This window comes from Orcinus orca, chromosome 1, assembly GCF_937001465.1.
Source record: "Orcinus orca chromosome 1, mOrcOrc1.1, whole genome shotgun sequence".
NCBI classification, from domain to species: Eukaryota; Metazoa; Chordata; class Mammalia; order Artiodactyla; family Delphinidae; genus Orcinus; species Orcinus orca.
In genome coordinates, this window is record NC_064559.1 from 137,708,139 (window position 1) to 137,716,548 (window position 8,410).

The window sequence follows — 8,410 nt, forward strand, 5'->3', positions numbered from 1 at the left end:
TAAATAAACACAGCAAGACTCATTTACAAGGGTACATATGCTTTCTATTCAACCAGAAAAAAATCTAAAGCTAGATGTAGAAAAACAATGATACTAAAAAACTCTTTAACTTCAGATTGTATTAGACTGAGATTTTCCGCAGTAAAGTTCTTTACAGTTAGAAGAGTACCTGAAAAGTTTGCCATGGATGTGGAAAGTGCATGAAGTACTGCTCCAGGAGACATTATACAGATGAAATACTTTCACCCACTAGCATAAATGCTCTCTTAATTCTTTCCCAGTGGTCCTTTGGAATGTGTTTTATTTGCTCTTGGTAAAGTCTGGATGCCAAGATGCAGGAAATATATTCTCTACAGAACAGGTGTCTGTTTAACCCCCACGTACGATTTTATAAATGAGTTTAGCTAGAAACAGCCTGGTGGGAGCCTATATAATGTTTATGCTGTAATTTCAGGTCCCATAATAGGTCTGGAATAGTGTAGGCTACTACTACACTACTGCACTCCCACCCCCCAAAATAGGAACTCCTAAAGGGTGCTATATGTAGGCCTATCAATATAAAAGCTGGGAGATAAATCCATATTCCCACCATTTTTTTTGTCTAATTATTCAATTTAATTCAACTACTTCCCTAGAAATGAATATCAGAGAAAAGTATGCTCAGAAAGGTGATTTTGGGAGTAGCTGACTTACCACTTTCCACAATGGTTATTCTGAAGTTAGGGTAACAAATGGGGTAGTGGCCTCCTTTTCCTTCCCACTAAAAATTAGGTATCTAGTTAAGTCCATTAGACAGGCAGAGTAAATTACGGGGAGAACTGAGTGTGGAGAGTGTTCACTTATCTTTTGTAATAAGGTCCCTTTTGACTAATTCTCTACTGAAGTTCTCACTTTATCCACAGGGTTCTTCAAAGGGAACGCTCACAATGCGCATCTTCTGTAGTCGAGTTACAGGACTCTTGGGTATATATTCAGTACTTGATTGTATTTTGGCATATCAGGACAGGACATAGTTGGGTTGAGAAGACTTTAGTTTCTCAACTGTGAGCTGTGTAACTGTATTCCTTTCTCAACTGCAACACGAGAGATATGAGAAGGAATGGTGGATCTTTATAGTGATGAAGTTAGGGGTTTGTTAAACTGCCTTTTGGAAGTCAGAGTAGGAGTAAGTAGTGCTGATGGGTTCAGTGCGGGTTGTTTCCTTAACTGTTTTAGTTAACCAGCCACAGCAACAACCAGAAACACATGAATTAGGAATTTATTTTAGGTACTCAAGTATGGGAGTGGCTCTACTCAATGTTGGGCTTAACTCTTTGGTGGCAAATTGCAGTGCTCCATTTAGAGTGGCATAATCTCTAGAAAGCCGGCTGGGACTCATGAGGGGCTTTTGAAAAGGTGGGACTCGAGAAGCAAAAAGAACAACAATCCTGCATCCTGTGGAAAAAAAACACATTCATAGAAAGATAGACAAGATGAAAAGGCAGAGGGCTAAGTACCAGATGAAGGAACAAGATAAAACAATTAAATGAAGTGGAGATAGGCAACCTTCCAGAAAAAGAATTCAGAATAATGATAGTGAAGATGATCCAGGACCTCGGAAACAGAATGGAGGCAAAGATCGAGAAGATGCAAGAAATGTTTAACAAAGATCTAGAAGAATTAAAGAACAAACAAACAGAGATGAACACTACAATAACTGAAGTGAAAAATACACTAGAAGGAATCAATAGCAGAATACCTGAAGCAGAGGAACGGATAAGTGACCTGGAAGACAGAATGGTGGAATTCATTGCTGCGGAACAGAATAAAGATAAAAGAATGAAAAGAAATGAAGACAGCCTAAGAGACCTCTGGGACAACATTAAATGCAACAATATTTGCGTTATAGGGGTCCCAGAAGGAGAAGAGAGAGAGAAAGGACCCAAGAAAATATTTGAAGAGATTATAGTCGAAAACTTCCCTAACATGGGAAAGGAAATAGCCACCCAAGTCCAGGAAGCTCAGAAAATCCCATACAGGATAAACCCACGGAGAAACATGCCTAGACACACAGTAATCAAATTGGAAAAAGTTAAAGACAAAGAAAAGTTATTGAAAGCAGCAAGGGAAAAAATGACAACATACAAGGGAACTCCCATAAGGTTAACAGCTGATTTCTCAGCAGAAACTCTACAAGCTAGAAGGGAGTGGCATGGTATACTTGAAGTGATGAAAGGGAAGAACCTACAACCAAGATTACTCTACCCAGCAAGGATCTCATTCAGATTCGATGGAGAAATCAAAAGCTTTACAGACAAGCAAAAGCTAAGAGAATTCAGCACCACAAAACCAGCTCCACAACAAATGCTAAAGGAACTTCTCTAAGTGGGAAACACAAGAGAAGGAAAGGACCTACAGAAACAAACCCAAAATGATTAAGAAAATGGTAATAGGAACATACATATTGATAATTACCTTAAATGTGAATGGATTAAATGCTCCAACACAGGCTTGCTGAATGGACACAAAAACACAGGCTTGCTGAATGGACACAAAAACATGACCTATATATACGCTGTCTACAAGAGACCCACTTCAGACCTAGGGACACATACAGACTGAAAGTGAGGGGATGGAAAAAGATATTCTGTGCAAATGGAAATCAAAAGAAAGCTGGAGTAGCTATACTCATATCACATAAAATAGACTTTAAAAAAAAATAGACCTTGGAACAAAGAATGTTACAAGAGACAAGGAAGGACACTACATAATGATCAAGGGATCAATCCAAGAAGAAGATATAACAATTATAAATATATATGCATCCAGCATAGGAGCACCTCAATACATAAGGCAACTGCTAACAGCTATAAAAGAGGAAATCGACAGTGACACAATCATAGTGGGGGCCTTTAACACCTCACTTACACCAATGGACAGATCATCCAGACAGAAAATTAATAAGGAAACACAAGCTTTAAATTACACAATAGACCAGATAGATGTAATTGATACTTATAGGACATTCCATCCAAAAACAGCAGATTACACTTTCTTCTCAAGTGTGCACGGAACATTCTCCAGGATAGATCACATCTTGGGTCACAAATCAAGCCTCAGTAAATTTAAGAAAATTGAAATCATCTCAAGCATCTTTTCTGACCACAACGCTATGAGATTAGAAATCAATTACAGGGAAAAAAAACGTAAAAAACACAAACACATGGAGGTTAAACAATACGTTACTAAATAACCGAGCGATCACTGAAGAAATCAAAGAGGAAATCAAAAAATACCTAGAGACAAATGACAATGAAAACATGACGATCCAAAACCTATGGGATGCAGCAAAAGCAGTTCTAAGAGGGAAGTTTATTGCTATACAAGCCTACCTCAAGAAACAAGAAAAATCTCAAAGAAACAATCTAACCTTACACCCAAAGTAACTAGAGAAAGAAGAACAAACTAAACCCAAAGTTAGCAGAAGGAAAGAAATCATAAAGATCAGAGCAGAAATAAATGAAAGAGAAACAAAGAAAACAATAGCAAAGATCAATAAAACTAAAAGCTGGTTCTTTGAGTGGATAAACACAGTTGATAAACCATTAGCCAGACTCATCAAGAAAAAGAGGGAGAGGACTGAAATCAATAAAATTACAAATGAAAAAGGAGAAGTTACAACAGTCAACACAGAAATACAAAGCATCCTAAGAGACTACTACAAGCAACTCTATGCCAATAAAATGGACAACCTGAAAGAAATGGACAAATTCTTAGAAAGTTATAACCTCCCAAGACTGAACCAGGAAGAAATAGAACATATGAACAGACCAATCACAAGTAATGAAATTGAAACTGTGATTAAAAATCTTCCAACAACAAAAGTCCAGGACCAGATGGCTTCACAGGTGAATTCTATCAAACATTTAGAGAAGAGCTAAAACCCATCCTTCTCAAAGTCTTCCCAAAAATTGCAGAGGAAGGAACACTCCCAAACTCATTCTATGAGGCCACCATCACCCTGATACCAAAACCAGACAAAGATACTACAAAATAAGAAAATTACAGACCAATATCACTGATGAATATAGATGCAAAAATCCTCAACAAAATACTAGCAAACAGAATCCAACAGCACATTAAAAGGATCATACACCATGATCAAGCGGGATTTATCCCAGGGATGCAAGGATTCTTCAATATATGCAAATCAATCAATGTGATACACCATATTAAAAAACTGAAGAATAAAAACCATGTGATCATCTCAATAGATGCAGAAAAAGCTTTTGAAAAAATTCAACACCCATTTATGATAAAAACTCTCCAGAAAGTGGGCATAGAGGTTAACCTACTCAAAATAATAAAGGCCATATACAACAAACTCACAGCAAACATCATTCTCAATGGTGAAAAACTGAAAGCATTTTCTCTCAGATCAGGAACAAGACAAGGATGTCCACTCTCACCACTATTATTCAACAGTTTTGGAAGTCCTAACCACAGCAATCACAGAAGAAAAAGAAATAAAAGGAATACAAATTGGAAAAGAAGAAGTAAAACTGTCACTGTTTGCAGATGACATGATACTACACATAGAGAATCCTAAAGATGCCACCAGAAAACTACTAGAGCTGATCAATGAATTTGGTAAAGTAGCAGGATACAAAATTAATGCACAGAAATCTCTTGCATTCGTATACACTAATGATGAAAAATCTGAAAGAGAAATTAAGGAAACACTTCCATTTACCACTGCAACAAAAAGAATAAAATACCTCAGAATAAACCTACCTAAGAGACAAAAGACCTGTATGCAGAAAACTATAAGACACTGATGAAAGAAATTAAAGATGATACCAACAGACGGAGAGATATACCATGTTCTTGGATTGGAAGAATCAATATTGTGAAAATGACTATACTACCCAAAGCAATCTACAGAGTCAATGCAATCCCTATCAAGTTACCAGTGGCATTTTTTACAGAACTAGAACAAAAAATCTTAAAATTTGTATGGAGACAAAAAAGACCCTGAATAGCCTAAGCGGTCTTGAGGGAAGAAAACGGAGCTGAAGGATTCAGATTCCCTGGCTTCATACTATACTACAAAGCTATAGTAATCAAGACAATGTGGTACTGGCACAAAAACAGAAACACAGATCAATGGAACAAGATAGAAAGCCCAGAGGTAAACCCACGCACCTATGGTCAACTAACCTATGACAAAGGAGGCAAGGATATACAATGGAGAAAAGACAGTCTCTTCAATAAGTGGTGCTGGGAAAACTGGACAGCTACATGTAAAAGAATGAAATTAGAACACTCCCTAACACCATACACAAAAATAAACTCAAAATGGATTTGAGACCTAAATGTAAGACCGGACACCTTTACACTCTTAGAGGAAAACATAGGAAGAACACTCTTTGAGATAAATCACAGCAAGATCTGTTTTGATCCACCTCCTAGAGTAATGGAAATAAAAACAAAAATAAACAAATGGGACCTAATGAAACTTAAAAGCTTTTGCACAGCAAAGGAAACCATAAACAAGACGAAAAGACAACCCTCAAAATGGGAGAAAATATTTGCAAATGAATCAACGGAGAAAGGATTAATCTCCAAAATTATAAACAGCCCATGCAGCTCAATATTAAAGAAACAAACAACCCAATCCAAAAATGGGCAGAAGACCTAAATAGACATTTCTCAAAGGAAGACATACAAATGGGCAAGAAGTACAAGCAAAGCTGCTCAGCATCCCTAATTATTAGAGAAATGCAAATCAAAACTACAATGAGGTATCACCTCACACCAATTAGAATGGGCATCATAAGAAAATCTACAAACAACAAATGCTGGAGAGGGTGTGGAGAAAAGGGAGCCCTGTTGCACTGTTGGTGGGAATGTAAATTGATACAGCCACTATGGAGAACAGTATGGAGGTTCCTTAAAAAACTAAAAATAGTATTACCATATGACCCAGCAATCCCACTACCGGGCATATACGCAGAGAAAACCGTAATTCAAAAAGACACATGCACCGCAATGTTCATTGCAGCACTATTTACAATAGCCAGGTCATGGAAGCAACCTAAATGTCCATTGACAGATTAATGGATAAAGAAGATGTGGTAAAAAAAAAGAAGATGTGGTACATATATACACTGGAATATTACTCAGCCATAAAAAGGAACAAAATTGGGTCATGTGTAGAGACGTGGATGGATCTAGAGACTGTCATACAGAGTGAAGTAAGTCAGAAAGAGAAAAAAATATATCGTATATTAATGCATATATGTGGAAACTAGAAAAATGGTACAGATGAACAGGTTTTCAGGACAGAAATTGAGACACAGTTGTAGAGAACAAACGTGTGGTCACGAAGGGGGGAAAGTGGCGGGGTGGTGGTGGTGGTGGTGTGATGAATTGGGAGGTTGGGACTGACATGTATACACTGATGTGTATAAAATAGATGACTACTAAGAGCCTGCTGTATGAAAAAATAAATAAAATTAAATTTAAAAAAAAAGAAAAAAGTTAAATTACATGCTTACACTGAATTAAAAAAAAAGAAAAGAAAAGAAAAGGTGGGACTCCACAAGAAGCTAGAGGAGGCCATTCAGGAATTGGTTCCAGTTTGGGTACACAATGGGAGAAATGAGAGAGTCTTAGAACTAACTCTTGAAGTATTCGGACCTGTGTGCTAGCATCCAAGAGTTTAGCATGATATAACCAGGAATTAGGATTTAAATGTTTCCAAGTTGTAGAATATTTTAAAAGGCACTTAACCTGCCGGGCAAGACTCTCAAGAGGTGTTAGGCTGGGCACCACAGGGTCCTCTTCTTCAGAGGAATCCTACTCTTCCCCAGAACTCTCATTTAGGTAGTTAGCGTTTTCTTTTTCCTCACTACTGATTCTGATTAGGGATCAGGAGAGGGATTTCTAGGACACATTAGAATAGAACAACAGTATAGGAAAAAAGGTACCAGAGAAAGGTAATAATCTAAGCCCATAAAACACTAACATTGGCAGATAGATGCAGAAGATGAAAAATCCTTTTAGTAGGATTCATTTGTCCATTTCTCAGTCTGTTACACACACAGTATGCCTCTGGCTCGTACCACTGTGCAGTCCTTCAAGATTATGTTGTATATTTTTCACTTACAAAGAAGACAGCTCAGTTCTCAGGACCAGTTCAGTGTGTAAAAGTTAGTCACTTACCAGTGGCACAGGTCAGAGTCTCTCCTTCAAATCCTGGCTACCCAAGAAGAGAAGGAGTCCTCATCTAGGCAAGCTGATTTTCTTAGTGTGATCTCAACTGGTCGTGATATTATGGAGAGACACTTTGTGTGCTCTTTTTTGTTGGCAGGGATATTATATCTATCTGGTAATGAAAAGAAACTCAGTGGTCACCTTCTTTGTCCACTGGTAGAGCAACTTTTGTGCGGGGGGTGGTGGGATGAGTTGTCAAGGATCTGTCTGGTGTGTACGGATCCAGTGTTTTCATAGGTGGTGCAAATTCCCTTGGAAACTAGTGACTTAGTTGTTGGACTATCTGGAAAGGTAGCCTTAACCCATGGAGGATCGTTTCTTCTTCCTTGCATCACCTCCAGCCGCAAGACCCAACTAGGCCTAGTGCTACCAGCTTTGTTCCCTATAATCTTAATTTTTTTGCATGTAAAACTGAGATTACCTTAAATTTGCAATGGACATATTTGGATTAAAATTGCTTTCAACAACATACTATACACTTCCAAATCATCTAAATGTTTGCAATCATGGTGTAGCGCCATTAAAATGTGCAATTACATTATACTTTAAATCGGTATTTCCTTGGGATGTTCTCATATTTTTTAAGAATAGAAAGCTTATCTAAGGCTTCTTCTGTAATGGAAATGGAAACCTTGCTAATATCTGAATCATGCTTAGTGTAAAAGAGAAAAATTGGACCATCTGAACACTCAGTATCCTTTCTTGGCATAGAATGGTAGAGTATTGGTGTAAAAAGAACTGCTTTTTTTTTTTTTTTTTGCAGTACGCGGGCCTCTCACTGTTGTGGCCTCTCCCATTGCTGAGCACAGGTTCCAGACGCGCAGGCTCAGAGGCCATGGCTCACGGGCCCAGCCGCTCCGCGGCATGTGGGATCTTCCCGGACCGGGGCACGAACCTGTGCCGCCTGCATCGGCAGGCGGACTCTCAACCACTGCGCCACCAGGGAAGCCCAAGAACTGCTTTTTAAAAAAAAAATTCAAAGTGTTACTAAGTACCATAGTCCTTTGTCTTTGGAAATACTGTGGCTTTCGGGGTCACTGGCTGTTTGTCATATACCAATCGAGGACACGATTCATCAGCTGTGGACATTCTTTGCATTCTTAGTGTTGTTCATGGTTGTTTCTTTACCTCATGGGCTCTATGACACCTTTCA

The 8,410-nt window shown here is 38.2% G+C and overlaps 1 pseudogene; it reads right to left on the reverse strand.

Moving 5' to 3' along the window:
- Positions 1-1,144: 1,144 nt before the first annotated feature.
- Positions 1,145-6,938, reverse strand: LOC125964189 (DDB1- and CUL4-associated factor 16-like; annotated as a pseudogene).
- Positions 6,939-8,410: the final 1,472 nt, after the last annotated feature.